General features: G+C 39.1%; 1 protein-coding gene across 4 annotated transcripts in view; it reads left to right on the top strand.

Annotated features, from left to right (window-relative positions):
* The window catches only part of SGMS1 (sphingomyelin synthase 1), a 97,527-nt gene that overhangs the window by 8,923 nt on the left and 65,216 nt on the right, over positions 1 to 23,388 (top strand). For 3 of the 4 annotated variants that reach the window (XM_058188135.1, XM_058188137.1, XM_058188136.1), the window contains exon 2: positions 21,887 to 21,941. The exons of the other annotated variant lie outside the window; for it this stretch is intronic. The gene's annotated coding sequence lies outside the window, so the exon portion shown is untranslated. The remainder of the gene's footprint in view (positions 1 to 21,886; positions 21,942 to 23,388) is intronic. 4 annotated transcript variants of the gene reach the window in all.

Below are 23,388 nucleotides of genomic sequence, written 5' to 3'. Positions count from 1 at the left end.
TGGACAAAACTCAACAGCACTTTTTCATGCGGCTGTTGATAAAAATAGGATCACCAACGTCCGATGACGGATATGGCACAAGAAGAAGAAGGCAACTGGTATTTTCCTCCTTAACTCACATCACTTCAACCTGCTAAACAACAGATTAAAAGATTTAATACTAAAGTAGCTTTGGGGAACAGAGCTCTCATTCCACATACTAATTTTTCTATTAATGTTGCCAGGATTTCTTCAATGAGCTCAATCTGAAGGCATATATTATAAGTGCAATTATTCCACTTTGCTTTTAATATCTCGGAGGTAGCAGAGAAATAGTAAGCTATTAACATCTTGCAGAACAAGTTCTACAGGCCAACCAATCATGCAGAACCTGCTTGTCACAACATTTATTCAAAAATGTTGAGCAGAGAACAGGATCTACTTTGTGACCCCTCTTAGGGCGGATAACGTAAGGGGATGGGAATCACAATCTCCCTTATGCCAGTGATAAATCATATATTTGCTTCAGATTCATTGTTTCAAATACACCTGGGAAGATATAATTACTGGATATTCAGCTTTGTCTTTAGGTAAGAGAAGCCAACATTACTTCAAATCCTCCAAATGCTTTAAAGTACAGCTCCTCAGAGTTCTGACTATTTGTGAGATAAGCCTTTACAAGGCAACATATACAGGTAGTCTGTGACTTATAACCATTCATTTAGTCACTGTTTGAAGTTGCAAACAGCTGAAAAAATGACCTAAAAATTATTTTTCACACAATGGCCATTGCAGCATCCCCATGATCAAAATTCGGATGCTTGACAAGAGTTCATATTTATGATGAACCCTGGGTTCATATGATCATATGGGCAAGCAAGTCAATGGGGAAGTCAAATTCACTAACAACTGCATTACTAATTTGAGAACTGCAGTGATACATTTAACAAATGTGGCAAGAAAGTTGTAAAATGAGGCAAAATTCACTTAACTGTTTCTCCGAGCAGACATTTTAGGCTCAGTTGTGGTTGTAAGTCAAGGACTACCTATATTAGAGAGTCTTAGGCCTATCAGAAGTAAGCAGTGCTCAGTTCAGTTGTATCTTCTCTCAAGTAAGAGACAACAGAATTGCAACCTAAAAAAATGAACATTTTTGTAAGAGGGGGCAATTTGAAATGTTGGTATTTGTTGGTATTTGAAAAATAGAAAATAAAATTCTCATACTTGCTAATACACATTTATTTAGATTGAAAGGCCGTTGTCATAATATTAATTGAAAAAGGAATAGCACACATAGATAATAATTAAGACTGATTACTTTGGACAGAAGTACAAAGGTTACACTTTTGACGTGAGCAGTTTCTTTATCCTTATCAGTTGCACTTTCAGCTTTCTGAGTCAAGCTATGGGTCAGCCTACTAAGAAGTGACTGTGGCTTAATAGCACTTAGCAAAAGCACTTAGACTTATATATGGTTACACAGTGCTTTACAGCCCTTACTAAGCGGTTTTACAGCGTCGGCATATTGCCCCCAACAATCTGGGTCCTCATTTTACACAACTCGGAAGGATGGAAGGCTGAGTCAAGCTTGAGCTTTGTGAGATTTGAACTGCCAAATTGCAGGCAGGCAGCAGAAATAACCTGCAGTACCCTATTCTAACCACTGCGCCACTATGGCTCTTAAATAATAACAATAATATTATTTTATTAAATAATAAAAAGCTATGGAGCCCCAATTAGTTCTGCCAAGATCTGTAAGTTACTTAGTCCAAATATACATTTGCTTCATAATGATTCATCAACATTAGGCCTGTTTCACTGTCCCCGTTGTTCATTAATATAATCATTGTTGTTATCATTATTTTCCTGCAAAGTTAATTCAGTGATGCCTTAGAAAAAGCTCTCTTTGTGTCAGCCTGACAGTTACAGCTCTGTTTTTTTTCAGCTGCAGTGCTGTGTCTGGCAGCCATAGAGACTGCAGCCTCCAAGAACCAGAGTGTCACTGGAGGACATTCATCTATCTTTTCCAGCTGGTAACGCACAGGAAGGAGCGAACAATGCATCATTTTGATTGTGTGTTGCAAACATCTTTCCTAGCAAGTGGAAGACTAAAACTGAGTTTATGAACTTCTGGAGAGGCTTGCGAAGTCTGTAGCTACATTGGGAAGACATAAATTTATCATGGCAGTTTGTTAGAACTAAGATATAGTTCTAACTGGGCAAAGGTTTGGGACACTGAGGAAGTTTGATGGACAGGTGGACTGATTTTTGATAGAAAATCTGCAGGAATTTGCAAAATGTCTCCAGTTTCTGCATAAAGGACAGATCCTTCTTGAGAAGGTGTATTTGCATAATCATTAAAAGTTGATACTGACTCGATGGTAAGAAAAAATCAGTCTGAAGCTCAGGACCACATGTAACTTTTTATTCGTGGACTGTTAAGATTGAGAAGTGTAATAATTATACAGTGCATTCTGAGTACAGGTTTTTCCCCCCCAAGGGATATATTTCATAGGAGGGTTTTTTTCAACTTTTCCAATGTTTCCATTGTAAAAAAAAAAGAAAGAGAGAAGAATTAATTATTTTGCTCTCATTCACTCTCTCTATGATTGCATTTGTGCGTGTGTGCATTTGTGTAAATTCCAGGTCTTCACAATTCAAGTCATGCATAGGAGCGTTTGCAGGCTTCTTGACTGTTTAGTGTCTCTGAACTGTGGAGCAACTGATTATAGCACATATTTGAGAGCCAGTTTGGACTCTAGTGGATAAGGCACCAGGGTAGAAAGCTGGAGAATTCTAGTTCTGCTTTAGCCATGAAAACCAGCTGGATAACCTTAGGCCAGTCACTCTCAGCCCAACTCACCTCACAGGGTAAATATTTTGGAGAAAATAAGTATAGAAAGTTGTGTTGGATATGCTTGCCGCCTTGAATTATTTGCAAAAGTAATAAAGGCAGATACAAATAAATATTTATAAAATGACCTTGCACAAAAATGATTAAGTTGCTATTTTGGAATGTTGCTATTATTTCAAGTATGCATAAGTGCTAATATGAGAACCAATCGGTTCTTTTATCAGTGGCAGTGTAAAATCTGGGAGTCTTGTTCTAATTCATAAATGGGGAAGTGGAAAGAAAAAAATCTAATAGTTTTATGTTTGCATCTCAGTAAAATTAATTGGGAAAGAAGCTTTTGCTTTATATTTGAAAACTATTTTTTTTAATCTTCAGCATTATTTTCAAAGTCTGATATGACACTTGCTTATTGTTTTTTCCTGATTGTGTCTAGATGAGAAATGTGTTTTATATTGGCAATTAAAAATACATTATTTTGGTATTTAGTTATTGAATTCTTTTAGTAATATTTATACTGTTCTGGCTAAGAGTTTGTGAATTCAAAGAAATGTGCAAGTTATTTTCATCCTTCTCAGCAGCCTCTTAGCTATTTTTTAAATTTAATTATTCCAGTCCATATTCCTAATATTGACATTGACTAATAAGGTGAAAAGGCATCTTTCTGAATCATAAAATAAAATACTTTTAGAAGAATTTTAGCTTCGCATATCTGCAAAAAGCTTAATAAAAACCTCAATCTGCTTTTCTTCCAAGACTTAAAGATCTTGCCAAGTTCTCCACTTATGTAAAATACTAACAATAGAATGCATTCCCTTCTCTTGGTAACCACAGAGACCAGAACCTGTAAATTCAAAAAACTGTTCTTTATTTTTTCTACTGTTTTATACTAGGAATATTTTTTTATCAGTTAATTAATGTGTTTTCAGTGTGCTGAACATGCAACTGAGTGTGAGTGACACATTTCTGTCCCAGGAAATGAAAAGTGTTGGCAGCTATTCCTGGTCTTGAGTGCTCTTAGCACATTCTTACAAAGAAATATCTTGCTGCAATAGAAAAGTTGGGTTAGATGGTTGCAAATTACATAGATGCTGTACATTTGAACTCTGGGGGCATCGTAGCCTATAAATAAAATTTTCCTCGCTTTTAATGGCAACATATAGTCATGTTAACGTAAGTATTGCGCTGCTGCACAGAAAGGTTTTTTGATGACGGATTGTAATTATAATGTCAGACCTTCTGGGTAAATTGGACAGGTAACATGACTAGATGAGCTAATTCTACTTTATCAGAAGGGATAAGCAGAATCTTGCATGTCTGAAGGTACAAACTTCCTGCCATCACTTTTAATCATCTGGTTCATTAGGGCAGGTCCTTCCTAAACTTCTTCCTCTGAACATTAAGTCCCTGGGGGCTTCCTCTTCTCTTAACTCATAATTTCATAATAACAGAGTTGGAAGGGACCTTGGAGGTCTTCTAGTCCAGGCAGGAAACCCTACACCATTTCAGACAAATGGTTATCCAACATTTTCTTAAAAAATTTCCAGTGTTGGAGCATTCACAACTTCTGCTGGCAAGTTGTTCCACTTATTAATTGTTCTGACTGTCAGGAAATTTCTCCCTAGTTCTAAGTTGCTTCTTTCCTTGATTAGTTTCCACCCATTGCTTCTTGTTCTATCCTCAGGTGCTTTGGAGAACAGCCCGACTCCCTCTTCTTTGTGGCAACCCCTGAGATATTGGAACACTGCTATCATGTCTCCCCTAGTCCTTCTTTTCATTAAACTAGACATACCGAGTTCCTGCAACCGTTCTTCATATGTTTTAGCCTCCCGCCCCCTAATCCTCTTTGTTGCTCTTCTCTGCACTCTTTCTAGAGTCTCAACATCCTTTTTACATCGTGGCGACCAAAACTGAATGCAATATTCCAAGTGTGGCCTTACCAAGGCATTATAAAGTGGTATTAACACTTCATGTGATTGTTTCCCAAGTATATATTCTTCCAAGTTCTTTAGTTACCATTTGGAACTATTTAGATCAGGGGTGTCAATTTCATTGAGGGCTGCATCAGGGTTGTGTTTGACTTTGACGGGGGCGAGGGGCATGGCCAGTTGGACATCACAAGTGTCAGGGGCAGAGCTGGGGGGATCCATTGTCTCCGGCGGAGAAAGGCGAGACCTGGGAGAGTGCCAAACCTTTGTCGTCCAGAGAAGCCTTGCCATCTGCTGGTGGCCAAGTGCTAAGGCAGGACCTTCTTCCTTCCTTCCTTCCTTCCTTCCTTCCTTCCTTCCTTCCTTCCTTCCTTCCTTCCTTCCTTCCTTCCTTCCTTCCTTCCTTTTCTTTTTCCTTCCTTGCTATCTTCCCATTTTTCTCTTTCTTTGTCTTTTCTCTTTCCTTGTCTCCTTTCCTGTCCCTTCTTACATGCTCAAATGCAAAAGATGAAACATTTCTTCTTTTGTTTTGTTTTTAGTTTCTTTTGCTAGCCCTCTGCCGGTGAAAATGGAGCTCAGGGGTGGTGGTTCTTTGCTGTTTCCAGGGTGGCCCCGGGGGCCACATCTAAGCACCCCACGGGCTGGATCCGGCCCCCGGGCCTTGAGTTTGACACCCCTGATTTAGTTTATTTTTATATTTTATCTATGAATGAGTTATTTATTTAAATGAAATTATATCCCAACTTTTTAGGGCTTATGGACAATGAGGCAGCTTGAAATAGATATAAACGTGTTTTTTTTAAAAAAACAACAACCAATGGAATTTGGTCATCTGATAGATGGGAGAACCATGGTAAATAACATAGGTAATCCTCAATTTATGACTACATATTTCTGTTGCTAAGTGAAACATTTGTTAAGTGAGTTTGGCTCCATTTTACTATCTTCCTTGCCACAGTTGCTAAGTGAATCACTCCAGTGGTTAATTTAGCAACACGGTTGTAAAGTGAAACTGGTTTCCGAATTGACTTTGCTTCTCAGAAAGATGCAAATAGTAATCACATGACCTCAGGGCACTGCAACTGTCATAAGTGTGAGTTAAACATAAATATGAGTTAATTACCAAGCATCTTGAGTTCTGATCACATGATCACAGGGATGCTGCAATGGTTGTAAGTGTGAAAACAGTCATAAGTCTCTTTTTTCAGGGCCATTGTAACTTCAAACAGTCACTAAACCAGTGTTGGGGAACCTTTTTGGCACCAAGTGCCAAAACAGGAGCATGCGTGTATGTGCGCACTGGGAACCAGAAGAGCCAGTGCGCATGTGTGTGCTGGGAAGGTGATATCCCAGTTTCTGGCACGCACCTGCCAGCTGGTCTTCATGCACACATGCGTGCCAGAAACAGGAAGACCAGGTGGCCGCTGCGCATGTGCACACTGGAAACTGGAAGATCATCTTCCCAGCGCATGCATGTGCACCAGGTGGATCCTATTCCAGTTTCCGGTGCTCCCATGTGCGTGAAGACCAGCTGGCTAGTGCACTGGAACCTGGACGAGCAACTGGTGACGCCTTGCGTGCCCGGAGAGATGGCTATGTTAACATAACATAACATCAGAGTTGGAAGGGACCTTGGAGGCCTTCTAGTCCAACCCCCTGCCCAGGCAGGAAACCCTATACCATCTCAGTCAGATGGTTATCCAACATTTTCTTAAAAATTTCCAGTGTTGGAGCATTCACAACTTCTGAAGGCAAGTGGAAGGCAAGTGGAAGGCAAGTTCCGGCACGCTTTTGCCATTACGGCACTAAATGAACGTTCAAGGACTACCTGTATTCGGGAAAAAGGTGCATGTGGAAAAAATGCCTTTCTAAATAGGAAAGTCTTAGACCAGCAGATAAAGACTAATATGGAGGATATTTAGATGGTCTTCTAAGCCTGGAATTCCTCAGTTCATTTTGTTATTGTTGAGTTAGTTTCTTTTGTTTCCAGGAATTATCTATGGAGAGTCTTAATCATCCAGGTCATGCTTGTCCCAAAGTGCTTTTTCCAAAAGGCAACTGGGCTTTCTTGGTTTTTTTCTTTGAAAACTTTTTCCTTCTCATGTAAAAAGCTTCTTCAGTTCTGAAGAAGAAAAGGACTCGGGAAGCTTCTTGGATGAGAAGCAAAATGTTTTCAAAGAAAAATAACAACCTAGAAAGTCCATTTGCTATTTGGAAAAAACACTTTGGTTTCCAGGAGTTGTGCCCCTGCCACTGGTGGGATAACACAAAGGGACATCAGATCTGAAGAGGTGGGCAGGCAAGTAAGCGAGGTGACAATTTTAAAGATGTTTGATCATCAGTTTTGGTTCCTAGGTCTGAAAACCTAGGAATGGGTCTGAAACCCATTCCATATCAACTATTTTTCATTCCATATCAACTATTAGGAACACAGGTGCTTTTTCAGGACTTTGCTGTTTTTTCTTTTGAAGACGTTTTGCTTCTCTTCCAAGAAGCTTCTTCAGCTCTGACAGGAAGTGGAGAATGGAAGGAATGGAAGAATGGAATGGAAGGATTTATATTCCTTGCTGACAGCCGGTCATTTGCATCCTTTTAGAGAGTTGTTGAAGCACTTGGAGGTTAATCTGTGTCCTCAGGGTTTCCTGAGTAGTGTTCCTGGTTCCTGTAGTCTGCAATTTTTCCATTTTTCCACTGTAATGGTGAAAATAGGAAGAGAAAGTAGTATTTAATATATTTGCTCCTTTGAATTAGTTATAACAATAATAAAGTGAGGATTAAAAAAAAACCCCAAACAAAATCTAAATTTAAAATGACACAACTCAAATTTAAGGAAGCAATTTACATTTTTCTCTATCACTTCTCCTTGGGTACAGTCTGTTTTTTAGCTTGCTTAAAAATAACCAAGCTCTTACTTAACAGTTAAAGAAGTTAATCTGTGTTGAATTATAATATCTGGAATAGTAAAGACCATGGGATAATAGTATTTAAAGAGATGGCAAGGCAGAACTTCCCGTGTTTGGATATGTGACTCTTGAGTACCTGCCACAGGAGTTACATTATCTGTCTATTGCCATTTTGAGATAATGACCGCTAGCTTCTGAAAGTTGTAATTCCAATCACAGAAAAAAGAAATAATTATGAAAGAAATGAAGCCCATTTCTAACATTAATTTTCCAAAAATGAGAAAAAATAGCATAAAAAAATGATGATCCTGCACCCTCCTTAAATCCAAATACTCAAGTTCAAGAACAAATCAGATGAATGATTTATCTATTTGGAAAGCCTAGTTCAAAACTAAAATAATTAAATCATCTGGATAAATTAATAAAATATATTTTAACATATAAGCCAAGTAATCCAGAATCAAGCAGTAAAATAAATTTTGAAATACTGCCAAACCATAAAAGAAGTAAAATAATTCCAAGAATTTATAATGAAAGAAGATACAGGATCATAAGAATGAAATATTTGGCTTTGAAATGAAGCTGAATAATGAAAACTAATAGTTGCATTATTGGACCCTCTTTAATAGAATTACATGCTAAGGAAATATATTACAAATTATAATTCATATTAATAAATGAAATTTCCTAGTGTACTAAAAGGATTATATTCCTAAAGATGCTGAATAGTCACCACAGATATATAAAATAGGATTAAATTTTATTTGAACTATTTTTAATGTCTCAATCTGCATGCCCTGAACTAATAGCCTTCCAGATTTTGCTGAATTATAGTATATTAAAGTATTGGACATGGTGGGTGAGGCTTTTAGGGAGTTATTTTTTAGCAGCATCTGGATAACATTATATTTCATCCTATTGTCTATATAATAAAAAAATTATTGCCATAATAATTAGCTACTAATTGGTCTATACGTTCCCTATTGGGTTGTTACAAAGAATTGTTATGAAAAAATATATTCATATTATTGGGTTTTATGCTGATTTTCTCAATGAAAGAAATACCAAGCTTGAAAAGGTGTGGTGGATTGTAATATTCTACTCTCCAGTGTGAAATAAAGAATTATAAGGGAAGTTAAACCAACAGAAGGGTGATGGGGAAAATCGATTTGAACAATTATATAGTATTGAGTATATAACAAAAAATAAAGAATAAAGCACAATATTACCAATATAACAACCTACATTTAGGGAAAAGGTGTTAAGGTTTACTGATTTTTTTAACCTTAAGACTGAAAGAGTAAATAAAATTTATAAAGGGCATTGTATAATATAACTGCTGTTGTGTTAAATGTTAATATTATATTTTTGAGTTTGTTAAGTAAAACTTTAAAAATGAAGAAATGAATAAGGATGGTGTAGTTAGTACATACAATTGCCACATAATATGCCAAATTTTCTTCTCTTGAGACAATTCCTCATGGAAAGATTTCTGATCAGCTTTGGGATTCCCCGTGAAATTTCTGAAGTATATTGAAAACAAGCCAGCACTTAGTCACTAGAACTGGCTGATAGAAACATGGTGTTATTAGCTTTCAGATATCACTGAACACACTGAAAAATTAAGAGTGAATTGTTTTTTAAAAAAAACTGAATTCTGGTTATGACCTTGGCTAATCCAAAAATATAGAGAGGGACATGGTGGCTCAGTGGCTAAGATGCTGAGTTTGTTGATAGAAAGGTCGGCAGTTCAGCGGTTCGAATCCCTGGTGCCGCTTAATGGGATGAACTCCCATTACTTGTCCCAGCTTCTGCCAACCTAGCAGTTCGAAAGCACGTAGAAAAATAGGGGCTACCTTTGGTGAGAAGGTAACAGTGTTCTCTGCACCTTTGGCGTTTAGTCATGCTGGCCACATGACCACGGAGAGGTCTTCGGACAGCACTGGCTCTTTGGCTTTGAAACGGAGATGAGCACAGCCCCATAGAGTCAGGAACGACTAGCACATATGTATGAGAGGAACCTTTACGTTTACCTTATGGCAGGGCAGATCCATCCATTTGTCCCTTGTGCCAAATGGTAATAAGTGAATGACTACACAGGAAACAGATTTACAGAGTTGGAAATGATTTTGAAGATAATTTCCAGTGGTCTCCAACCTTTCCAGCTCAGCGGATGGGCAGAGGTGACAGGGAAGGGGAGAGGGGATGGTTTAATGCATGTGCAAATGCAGCTTTGCAAGCCCACGCACCCCACCACTACCCCAGCCCAGTTCCAAACAGTGGCGGCCCAGGGATTGGGGATTGGGGACACCTGTTATGGTCTAGCCCCCTGCTCAAGAAGGAAGCCATATACCATTTCAGACAAATGGAAAGAAGTAACACTGACTAAAAATAGTATTGGTAACCCATGGAACCTATTATTCTCAGCCCAAGTATTGAATGCAGATCTGAAATTTATCTAAGGGCCTTAGGGACAAGAATTAAGAGTTTTAAACAAGTCTCAGTGTGGCAGCTGTGAATTATTTGTCTCATTCACAAATCAGATTATAAAAAAATAGTTCTTTCCATGAAATAGTCATATTCTGAATTGGTAGAGTTGGCAACACTGAAGATTCTCCTCTATTCCCTCTCCCCCCCCTTTATAAAATGGGAAAGGAATTAAGGGTTTTTTTGTATGCATATTAATTCATTTTAATTGATTAATTAATTGCTTCAAAAGTCTGGAAACGTGGCAAAAATATTCAGTTAGTATTCAGTATTAGTTAGTGGCTGCTTTTGTTTAACTATTCTGCAAATATCCAGCTGGAAAAACAGGTATGGAAGTGAAATTTTAAAATATTGGTATCAACTGAATGAAAATAAAACTTATTGGGTGCAGAACAAAAAATTAAGCTAAGTGCTGTACATATGTTGAAATAAAGGTAAAGATAAAGGTTCCCCTCACACATACGTGCTAGTCACTCCCAACTCTAGGGGGCTCATTTCTGTTTCAAAGCCGAAGAGCCAGCGCTGTCAGAAGACGTCTCTGTGGTCATGTGTAAGACGCTGAGTTTGTCAATTGAAAGGTCGGCAGTTCAGTGGTTCGAATCCCTAGTGCCGTGTAACGGGGTAAACTCCTGTTACTTGTCCCAGCTTCCGCCAACCTAGCAGTTCGAAAGCACGTAAAAAATGCAAGTAGAAAAATAGGGACCACCTTTGGTGGGAAGGTAACAGAGTTCCGTGCGCCTTTGGCATTGAGTCATATTGAAATAGGAGACTTGTTAATAATATAGTGATTCATTACAGTTACAGCAACAGATAATAACTATTACGGACACATAAATAACATCCTCCTGGATTAGATCCGGCCCAATACAGGACACCATCCTGTTTCCCAGTAAGATGATTAAACACTCCTTGAAAATGAAGAATTTACTGCAGGTCAATAACAGTGTCTTGCTATTGCTTGTAATTATCTGGTTTTGGAACTGTGCTGTTTTTGTTCCTGGAAGTCTTAGGTGGCCATTATGACTAGTTGCCAATGGTGCTTTCTTCCTTGAAATGTATGTAATTCTGTTTTCAAGTGTGAATTGCTGTGATTGTCATCTCATTTTTCAGAAACTGTTCAAGTAGTTTTTAATACATAGTGTGTGAATAAGTACCGTACTTTTCGGAGTATAAAAGTAAAGATAAAGGTTCCCATCACACATATGTGCTAGTCGTTCCCGACTCTAGAGGGTGGTGTCATCTTCGTTTCAAAGTCAAAGAGCCAGCGCTGTTCAAAGACGTCTCCTTGGTCATGTGGCCGGCATGACTAAATGCCAAAGACGCAGGGAATGTTGTTACCTTCTCACCAAAGGTGGTCCCTATTTTTCTACTTGCATTTTTTATGTGCTTTCAAACTGCTAGGTTGGCAGAAGCTGGGACAAGTAACGGGAGCTCACCCCGCTACGCGGCACTAGGGATTTGAACCGCTGAACTGCCCACCTTTTGATCGATAAGATCAGCGTCTTAGCCACTGAGCCACCACGTCCCTTTTCGGAGTATAAGACACCCCCCCCAAGAGGGTGGAAATATTAGTGTGTCTTATACACTGAATACAGCCATTTTTGGCCTCCCAGATCCCCGCCCTGCGCGTCCCGTTTTTTGCAAAAATGGGGCATGCAGAGGCTTTGGAAGACCTGCAGAGTGCTCCTGTGGGCTGGGGAGGGCAAAAACTTTTTTTTTCTTGCCTACATCTTCGAAATCTTAGTGCATCTTATACACTGGTGCGTCTTATAGCCCGAAAAATACAGTATTCTTTCTCACTTACTCAAGTTGTTGGACATTCACCTTTGGAGGAAAGATTCAGGTTTTTTTATACAGATAGTCCTCTTCTTACAACAGTTTCTCTTAGTGACTATTCAAAGTTACAACAGCACTGAAAAAAGGGAGTTATGACCAGTTTTTCACACTTACAACCATTGCAGCACCCCTATGGACATGCGAACAAAATTCAGGTGCTTGACTACTGACTCACATTTATGACTGTGTCGTTGGCTCACGTGATCCCCTTTTACGACCTTTGGATAAGCGAAGTCAATGGGGAAACCAGATTCACTTTACAACCCTGTTACTAATTTAGCAACTGCAGTGGTTTACTTAATGAATGTGGCAAGGAAAGTCATAAAATGGGGCAAAACTCCCTTAACAAATTTCGCACTTAGCAACAAAATTTTGGGGTCAATTGGGTTCGTAAGTTGAGGACTACCTGTATTTTATCTGGGTTGAGAATCATTCTTTGTATCAACCAATGTAATTAGCTTCAGTTTCCATGCACTAAATAACTAAATAAACCCAGCTTCAGTCATACCTTCATCCATCTTCCTAAATCCAAAGCTTTTAATCTTTCCTTATACAAATGAGTGCTCTAACTGATTGGAACTTTAGTCACCCAATTGTTTATATTCGCCATCTGTGTAATGTACCTTTTGAGGTGTAGTCATGGGAACAATAAAGCAATTAAATTTAATTGTAATGAGTTAATTGAGGAAGTACATGAGTTAATTTATTAAGAAAGTACAATATCATGTTAGTCTGTGGCAATAGTAATTCCTGCTGATGATACAGTTACTCCTCGACTTCCGACCACAGTTGAGCTCAACTTTTCTGCTGCTAAGTGAGACATTTGTTAAGTAGCTTTGCGCCATTTTACAACTTTTCTTGCCCAGTTCTTAAGTGAATCACTGCAAATTTTAAATTAGTAACACGGTTCTTAAGTGAATGCAGCTTCCCCATTGACTTTGCTTGTCAGAAGGTCCCCAAAGGTGATCACATGACCCCAGGACTCTGCAACTGTCATAAATGTGAGTCAATTGCCAAGCATTTGAATTTTGATCCCATGACCATGAGGATGCGGCAATAGTTGTGTGAAAAACAGTCATAAGTCCCTTTTTTTCAGTGCCATTGTAACTTTGAACGGTCATTGAACAAGCTGTTGTAAGTCAAGAACTGCCTGTATTTGGTTGGTTACATGCAGTCGGTAGTACTGAAGCATAATATGATTCTGTTGCGTGGTTTCAAGGGTAAAATCCCGAAGTGAAAAGTGGAGCAGACACACACCAGGGACAAAAGAGAGTTGTGACTTTCTAAAATTTGTACTGGAGGTTGGGATTCCTTTGCCATTTAAATTTGAGAAGAGGAAATGTCCTTATTGCAATGTACAATCAGAAGCTTGCTTATTAGGGATTTAATTCAGGGGTGGTATTTAGCAGGTTCTGACCAGTTCTGGAGAACTGGTAGAGGAAATTTTGAGTAGTTCAGAGAACCGGTAAATACTACCTCTGACTGGCCCCGCCCCCATCTATTCTCTGCCTCCCGAGTCCCAGCTGATTGGGAGGAAATGGGGATTTTGCAGTAACTTTCCCTTGGAGTGGGGAGGGAATGGAAATTTAATAGTATCCTTCCCCTGCCACGCCCACCAAGCCACGCCCACCAAGCCATGCCCACAGAACCGGTAGTAAAAACATTTGAATCCCACCACTGATTTAATTCAGTATCGTAGCCTTATTAAAAGGTACAAAACAAAAGGTATTATTTTTGGTCTACTTCCAGAAACCACATGGCTGGAATCTTAAAAGTCAATCTGATCATTTATTCTTCTTCCTGCTTCTAAAGTGCATACAGTAATTTTACATCGTTTGTCTTTATTTAATTAAATGATGTATAAGGGATAAAAATTTCTTTGTGTTCAGCGTGGAGTTGTATGTGTAGCTTCTGAGTCTTTGCAGATAACACCTTCAAATTTGCAAAAGTTAGCCTTTCTATCTTCAGTCCACAGAGCCAAACATGGAATTCCTCCCACCACAAAATGCCATTGGCTTCCTTAATTATGCTTATTCATCATAGGCCCATTTGATAGTGGGTTTTTTTTTCCCTGGTCTGTGATGCAAGATTTTATTAGCATTGTAGGGTATTAGACTGGGGAGAGGCTCGGTTTTCACAGTAAGTGCTCTATGTTTGAAAATTCCCAAAACTAATACAGTAGTACACACCAAACCTTAAAAGTCCCCTAAAGGGAATAAAGCAATTGCCTGCATTGTTATGCTAACATCTAATGACTAAATTTTTTTCCTCATATTTGCCAGTAGAATTACTTATTCAAAGTAAATCTATAGAGGGGCTTAGCATAAAGTAAATCTATAGAGGGGCTTAGCATAAATCACATCTGTCCCGATGGAAATTGGCATATAGAATTTTCTCAGAGTAATTCATTATTGAGATAATGATTTATATTTTACTGAACTCCTTCTCAACTCCTTTAATTTTATTGATCTAGATCAGTGATGGCGAACCTTTTTCGCACCGAATGCCATAAAGGTCACTTGGAAACGTTGCGCGTGTGCGCCATTATTGGGGCTGTGCTCCAGAAAAGCTGAACTTCTGGGTTCTAGCGCACATGTGCGGCCAACAGTCAGCTGGCTGGCGTGCATGCGCAGGCTGGTTTTCTGCACTGCTGGGCACGTGAAGGGATCATGCTCTGGAACAGCTGAACTATCAGGTTCTAGCGCACATGCGTGCCTGACAATCAGCTGGCTGGCAAGTATACGCAGGCCGCTTTTCGGCACTGCCATGTGCGCGGACAGCTGATAATCGCAAATGCATGTGCGCCACAAACTTGGAAGAGAAACAGGCAAGGCTGTGCGTGCCGTGCGACATGGCTTCACATGCCACTTTGGACACACATGCCATAGGTTCGCCATCACGGATTTACATCTTGTTAAGTAGGCTTGCTGTCATAAACATGTTCAGATACCTTCTATGGAGGATTCTTTCAAATATAATCACACTTTCATCTTTTTATAGAGTGCTATATATCAGCAACAGATATAAAGTTGGCTTTAGAATTTGAATAGAATAGAATTTTTATTGGCCAAGTGTGATTGGACACACAAGGAATTTGTCTTGGTGCATATGCTCTCAGTGTACATAAAAGAAAAGATACGTTCATCAAGGTACAACATTTACAACACAATTGATGATCAATATATCAATATAAATCATAAGGATTGCCAGCAACAAGTTATAGTCATACAGTCATAAGTGGAAAGAGATTGGTGATGGGAACTATGAAACGATTAATAGTAGTGCAGATTCAGTAAATAGTCTGACAGTGTTGAGGGAATTATTTGTTTAGCAGAGTGATGGCCTTCGGGAAAAAACTGTTCTTGTGTCTAGTTGTTCTGGTGTGCAGTGCTCTATAGCGTCGTTTTGAGGGTAGGAGTTGAAACAGTTTATGTCCAGGATGCGAGGGATCTGCAAATATTTTCACGGCTCTCTTCTTGATTCGTGCAGTATACAGGTCCTCAATGGAAGGCAAGTTGGTAGCAATTATTTTTTCTGCAGTTCTAATTATTTGAACTTGATGGATTTCCCTGTGACAACACTGGATCTGTGCATATATTTTTTGAGGTTGTTTTTTTAAATCCCACTTTTGCTATTTTTATAAATAACTCAAAGCAGTGAACATGCTCAACACTACTTCCTCCTATATTTCCCCACAACAATAACCCTGCAAGGTGAGTTGGGCTGAGAGTGAATAACATCCTGAAGTCACCCAGCTGGTTTTCATTCCTGGTTTCTATCCTTGTGCTTTAATCACTAGACCAAACTGTCATTCTTAATTGTTGTTCTTACCTCTTGTGAAATGCCTTTTGCAGAAGAGCTTATGTTGAAAATATTGAGAAGTGAAGCTTCTGGTAGACCAGGGGTTAGGGTTAGGGTTAGGGACCTCAGGGGGACGGGCGGATGTGGTGGAGGGCATTGCCAGCGTGGGCATGGCCAGCTCAATGTCACTCATTGGCCTCCCCAGGCTCCTTTTACACTGGCAGAAGGCTCCAGGAGGCGGTCACAGCCAAAAACGGAGCCTGGTCTGGCCTTGCATGACCTCCCCAAGCTCTTGTTTTCACTGACAGAGCCACAGCAGGCCAGTCCTTCGCTGTTTTCAGAGCAGGCCCATGGGCCTGATCTAAGCATCCCATGGGCCAGATTTGGTCTGCGGGCCTTGAGTTTGATACCCCTGTGGTAGACAAATCTTGTGACTCATGATGGACTGTATTAATTGGGTGAACATCACTCTAATTTCCTTTGAATTTGGGCAGAATAGCATATGAAAAAATATCTAGCTATATTTTGTTTTTAATGACCTTTTAAACTTGGCACAGTAGTCCTTGAGTTACGACCACAATTGAGCCCAAAATTTATGTCGCTAAGGGAAACATTTGTTAAGTGAATTTTGCCCCGTTTTTACGACCAAAATTGATAAGTGAATCACAGCAGTAGTTAAATTACTAACACAACTGTTAAGTGAATCTGGCTTCCCCACTGACTTGTCAGAAGGTCGCAAAAGCTGGTCACATGACCCCAGAACATTGCAGCCGTCATAAATATGAGTCAGTTGCCAAGCATCTGAATTTTGATCATGTGACCATGAGGATGCTGTAATGGTCATGTGTGAAGAATAGTCATGAGTCACTTTTTTCATCCCCGTTGTAACTTTGAATGGTCACTAAATAAACTGTTGTAAGTTGAGGATTACTGTATTTGGCTCTTTTGAGGAAGTTTAATTTAAAAATCACCCTCAAGCTTTTTAAAGCTGAGATATTATCCTAACTCTTACATAGAGCATAATTAAACCAAAGTATTAATCACCAGATCTTGGAATGGACATAGTCAAAATTCCTAGGAAAGCTATTTCAAGAAATGAAATTAATGTTCAGTATTGCTCTGCAGGTAGAGGCTTACAAAAGTCACAACAAGGGCAAGACTCTGTGTGTTCAAATGCTGACTAATGTTTCATTTTCACCCTCAAGGTTTGATACAGTTAATATTAACAACTAGGATTCCTCCTGGAATCTCCAAATCAAGAAAAATGATATTGACTATGTTTTTTGAGGGATGCCCTTGTGTCAAAATCAAGCATAAGAAAAATATCTTTGATATAGAATTTGAATGCAATCAGAATATAATAAATTATTTTCACTCATTTGGTTCATAAGAATGCACACTTCAAAATAGCATTGTATTAGACCAACTTATAAGCAATAAATATTGGTGAATACTTACTTGTTTTTCGGAGTATAAAATGCACCTTAGTTTTTTGGGGAGGAAAATAGGGGGGAAAAAATCTGCCTACCAGGTATTCATCTGGCTAGTGTCCTTAGCCTGGTCAGCTTTAGCACATTAGTTCGCTTGCTGGTTTTGAGGTTGGGGCTGCTTGTGGCTAAAAAACAGCTTCTAAAGCACAGCTGATTGTCAGAAGGAGCAGAAATTAGAAAAGCAGGCAAAGCGCAGAAGATCGCTTCGCTCATGTTGGGGCTGAAAAACAGCTTCAAAAGCACAGCTGATTGTCGGAGGGAGCTCCAGTGACTAAAGCAGGCGAAGTGCAGAAGGGGTAAGAGAAGGCAGCAGCTGTTTCAGGTAGCCATTTTGGGCAGGTTGCGCTGTATTTTCAGCCTCCAAACACATTATGTTTTCCGGCAGCGATCAGTGGCAATGTGCTTTTGTCGTCCTCGCAGCCTTGAAGGGCTCTCAAATGGAGCATTTGGAGGCTGAAAATGTGACGCGCAGAGCCCAAAAACACAAACCATTGTCAGTGGCAATCTCTGTAGCCAGGAAGAGAACACGTGGAGGCCGAAGGGTGCGGGCCGGCGAGTGGGCAGGATTATATTTGGAGTATAAGATGCACCCAAATTTTCAGCCTCTTTTATGAGGGAAAAAAGTGTGTTTTATACTCCGAAAAATATGGTACATTATTGCAGTACGCCATCAACAGAACTGGATGGAAAATGTACTGCAATTCCTTACGTGGCAAGGCTCAGCCCATGTAGCTATGGTAGCATTGGTAGCATTAAAATATGAACTCATATTTTATTGCATTGCAACTTCTGTCGATACATATGTAAAGAGTCATATCCCTTCTAACCTCATTTCCGGGATGGACTAGGGAATTTTTTGGTCCATTTTTACTGGCAGGTGATTCTTACCTTTGCAAAATTTGTTTTTGCAGCTTGTAAAACTTACAGAAGACTCAAGTGTGGTGTAGTGGTTAAGACATCCGGCCCAATTTGCGACACTTGAGTTCTAGTGCTGCCTGAGGCACAAAGCGAGCTGGGTGACTTTAGACCAATCACTTTCTTACTTCTGGGAAGAAGGCAGTGGCAAACCACTTCTGAAATACCTTGCCAAGAAAACTGGAGGGACTTGTAATGGCAGTCTCTGAGGATCGGACATGTCTGAACATAATTTTAAAAAAGCTTGCACACTATCGATAGCAAAACAGTGTGCAAGCATTTGTGTATTTTTAAATCTTGTATACCTTATTTTACTTTTGTAGGTTTTAGTAAGTCTTATTTAATCTGAGTCACTGATGTGTAATACAGATTTTGATGTAGAAATCAAGAAACTACTTGATATGGGCATATAAATAAAGCAGCATCTTGTTGATTAGATGAGCAAGATGTCTTAAAACCGCAGTATTATAGCAAAATAATTTCCCTTTATGCAGTAGATGGAAAGTGTGCCTTTCCTTTTAGTGCAGGGGTGTCAAACTTGATTTCATTGAAGGCCGCATCAGGGTTGTGTTTGACCTCGGGGGGGGGGCATGGTCAGGGTAGGCATGGCCAGCTCAATGTCACTCATGTTGGCACTTGTGGTGACCCAGGCACTCTGCCAGTGAAAACGGGCTCCTGAGCTCCGTTTTCACTGGCAGAGGCACCATGGACCGGTCCTTTGCTGTTTCCAGGGCAATCCTGTGGGCCAGATCTAAGCACCCCTCGGGCTGGTTTTATTTATTTATTTATTTATTTATTTAATTTTGTCATAACAATATACACAAGCATAACAAGCATAACACAAAAGATTATATAATATATAAACATATATATGAGGAGAAACAAGGTAGTATAAGCATATATATATATATAGAATAGAATTTTAGAATTTTATTGGCCAAGTGTGATGGACACACAAGGAATTTGTCTTGGTGCATATGCTCTCAATGTACATAAAAGAAAAGATACGTTCATCAAGGTACAACATTTACAACACAATATATATATATATATATAAATATATATATATATATATATATAGTGGAAGAAACAATAGGACAGGAACGGTAGGCACATATGTGCTCTTATGCACGCCCCTTAGAGTCCTCTTAGAAATGTAGTGAGGTCAACAGTGGATAGATTTTTAATAAAACTTTTGGGGTTATGAGAAGAGACCACAAAGTCAGTAATGCATTCCAAGCATAGATAATTCTGTTACAGAAATCGTGTTTTCTGCAATCTAAACTCGTGCGGTTGACATTAAGTTTAAATCTGTTGGTAGCTCTTGTGTTATTGTAGTTGAAACTGAAGTAGTCATTGGCAGGAAGGACATTACAACGGATGATTCTATAAGCTAAACCCAGGTCCTGGTTCCGGCCCCCGGGCCTTGAATTTGACACCCCTGTTGTAGTGTATAAGTAGTGTAGTGTATAAATAAGCAGTGTACTATTTGAAACAGTTCTAGGAAAGAAATCAAGATTGCTTACTCTTGTTGACATGGAAAGTTTATCCTCAGACTCTTCAAGTTCAAAGTATCTGTCAAATGTTTTCTTCTTTGCTTCCTCTTACCACTTTGTGCAAACTTTAAAATTTATGGGAAAATATTTTCAAAGTCTTTGTGAAATCTCTGCCAAAATTCAGAGTCAAAATTTTTTGTATGGCAGTGTGAATATGAATGAATATACATGCATTCATGAAGAGAATTTAATTCGTAGCATTTTGAGATGAAAAAGAATCTGGCAGCAAATATGTCTGTCATGGGGCTCCCCTTGAAGGGCATCCGGAGGCTTCAGTTAGTCCAGAATGCAGCTGCGCGGGTGATAGAGGGAGCCCCTCGTGGCTCCCGTGTGACACCTATCCTGCGCAGACTGCACTGGCTGCCTGTGGCCTTCCGGGTGCGCTTCAAGGTTTTGGTGAACATCTTCAAAGCGCTCCATGGCATAGGGCCGGGTTACTTACGGGACCGCCTACTGCTACCGGATACCTCTCACCGACCCGTGCGCTCTCACAGAGAGGGACTCCTCAGGGTGCCGTCAGCGAGACAGTGTCGTCTGGCGACACCCAGGGGAAGGGCCTTCTCTGTGGGGGCTCCCACCCTCTGGAACGAACTCCCCCCAGGACTTCGTCAACTTCCGGACCTCCGAACCTTCCGTCGCGAGCTTAAAACACATTTATTCATCTGCGCAGGACTGGATTAGTTTTTAAATTCGTGGGTTTTTAAGGGGTTTTAAATGGGTTTTTAATGGGTTTTTTAATGGGTTTTATTATTTGCTAAATTTTAATTGCGGCCAAATTGAATAAGTTTTTTAGTGGTATTTTAATAGTATTTATTTTGTAATAGTATTGTTTATTTTATCTGGCTGTAAACCGCCCTGAGTCCTTCGGGAGAAGGGCGGTATAAAAATTTAAATAATAAATAAATAAATAAATAAATGGAAACCATGGTTCTCATTCTGTTTTTCTACCAGTGGAAGAAAAGTTGCTGATTGAATGACCTTTTTTCAGTCTGCAGCCTCCCAAATCTCTCCTCTGATCGGAAACAAATTTGGAAATACATAGAATATGTGTGAAGAGCAACAGCTCTGTTGCTTCGTATCATATTGGATAAAGTCCTTAATATTATTGGGTTGGTGAACTAATGTTTTCTTCACATGAATGTATTTAAAATAAGTTAGCTTGAGTAAAAACGATGAATTAAAAACACACCTATATTCTTCACTTAGGAAAATATCGAATTCCTTAGCCTCGTTGGGCAGGGCAAAAACACAAAAAAATCTCCTTTTTCTCCTCCTCCTCCTCCTCCTCCTCCTCCTCCTCCTCCTCCTCCTCCTCTGATGATGATGATGATGATGGAAGCATCATCATCATCACAAAAACTGCTGAAATAATGCGTTCTTTCAGTATTCATATTGTCCAAAGCTGAATCGCAAATATGTGAAATGCTCCTGTAATCTGGTTGCATATATGTAGCATCTGTCCTGATGTCTAACAGAGCAACAACATTTATTCTGAAACAAAAAATACCCTAATGATATTATCAGTTTTCACTATCATTTTTCAGCGTGCTTTTAAGAATGGAGAACTGATTTGTTACAAACCAGTCAATAAAATCTCTAGATTATTTAATCCACAGTGAGAATAACAGTGAAATCATAAAGTAAAATAGTGGTACTTTCTTAAGGGTAAAACAGTACCCTGGACCAGGCTCTGTAAATCATGTCATATAGGTTAAACCTCTATTTTTCTTAGTTAAAGAGTAACTCTGAGAGTTCAGTTTCAGAATAAACTGAAAGCAAATAAGATTATTGTCACAAGGAAAAAACCTATTTTAGTCTCCTAGGAACTTAATTCAGATGGTCGCTATGTAAAGGCCATGAGAGAAATTATATTTGGGGAATATTTAAATAGCATCCTGAATTCAGGGCCATTTCTAACCATGCTTAGTTTTTGAATTCAAAAAGTAATTAATCTTGTGGCTTTGTATGAGCAAACCAGCATTTAAGTGTAAGCAAGTGCAGTATTGCGAATTTTCATTTTAGTTGTGGTCCAAGAAACATTGTGAAAGGGGTTACACGTCGAATGATTTAAGTTTTCATTTAATTGAATGGTTGAAAAGAGAAATGAAATGCCTTTTTTCTTCTCTTGCTTGTTTTATAGACAAGGAAAAAACACATGAAGCAAAGATGATTAATCTGGGAACAGAATTATAATGGTAAATATTTTCCTATTTTATGTAATTTTTCCATTTAGAAGAATGTTTATCTTCTTAACTTATTATTGGAATAATCTTCTTATGCATCTGGGTTAATAAAGGATGGAAGAAAATCTGTTGATCCAGAGGATTTTAAGAGCAATGCATTACAGAAAAAGGGATCATATTTTAAAAGCATTCTAATTAACCAGCTATTTGTGTCGCATGTCCTCTCTAAAATTTGCTTTTCACTTTTATATTTACTACGTACTTATTTGCAGTTATATAAACTAGATTAACTTTCAGCTAAGGCTAGATTTTTCAGATGTGGTTGTTGGGATAGTATCCATCCATTTATTTATCCAAGTACTGGACTCCCACTGACATTTTTAAGGCTAGAGAAAGAAAAGTACACTATAAAACTTTCTTCCGATAGAGAGCAATTCAATTAAATTTGTCTCACTCAGTATAATATAATTTGGAAGATAGGAGGAGCAAACTGCTGAGAGGGAATATATGGTCCTTCTAAATATGGTTATCTTAAAAGAATATTTGTTTCCTATGCGAGGGAGGGAAGGAAATAGCACTTCCTTAAAAGAAAAGACTTGTTAGTGTATACATCGGTATTTTTTAAAGTTTTTAAATGTGTAGCCAGATTAATTGGGGCAGCCCTTAATTTGACACAATATTTGTGTGTGTGTGTGTGTGAGAGAGAGAGAGACAAACAATGATGTATGATCCTGAAGTAACATGTTTTAAACTATAACGGAGAAGTGGTGATGAATTAGCATGAATGGTATGAAAATTTCAGTATGTCTAAAAATAAACTAAGATATGAATTCCTGTCCTGTAAGCCAATTATATGCAAATGTTCTCTCTCTGATCTCCCTTAGATAACTATGATATAGCACAATAGATGACAGGATGGAGAACTTCCTATTTGGTCTAGCCAGGAGGACACTAGCTTTAAAGTGATTAACATAGAAGCTAAGAAGATAGAGGGGCTGAACCAGTGAATAGGTAGTTTTCTCTGTTGGGGGAAACGGCCATCAGGTGTGGGTTTATCTCTTCGATTCCAATTGGACCGGGTCTGCTGAATTCTTTTCTTGTTGTCCCCGCCTCCTTTATGCTCTCCAGCTTTTTGACTCGGTCCTATAAGGACCGAACGTGTCAAATTATTTCTCTTTTAATTTGCTATTGCAGGAGAGATTTCAATTTCTATGTTTTGTATGCCACCGTGAAGGGACTTGATCCTGATACCGCTGAAGGCCATTGGAGGCTTAATTCTGCTGCTGAGCAGAATCCACCTGGCAGTGATCACGGTCTTGGCCTGAAGCGTGCGGGAAGAGCCGCTAATTTAAATTAACGTTGCTGGAGGCTGAAGCTGTCAGCTCGCCTCGCAAGCTCAGGAAGTGAAAGTGTGAAATTTTTTGTGTATCGCGCTTGAAGCCGGCTTTGGCTAGCGATC

The sequence above is a fragment of the Ahaetulla prasina genome, chromosome 6, assembly GCF_028640845.1.
Source record: "Ahaetulla prasina isolate Xishuangbanna chromosome 6, ASM2864084v1, whole genome shotgun sequence".
NCBI lineage: Eukaryota > Metazoa > Chordata > Lepidosauria > Squamata > Colubridae > Ahaetulla > Ahaetulla prasina.
Note: the sequence above shows the minus strand (reverse complement) of the source record. Positions and strands in the feature narration are given on the sequence as shown.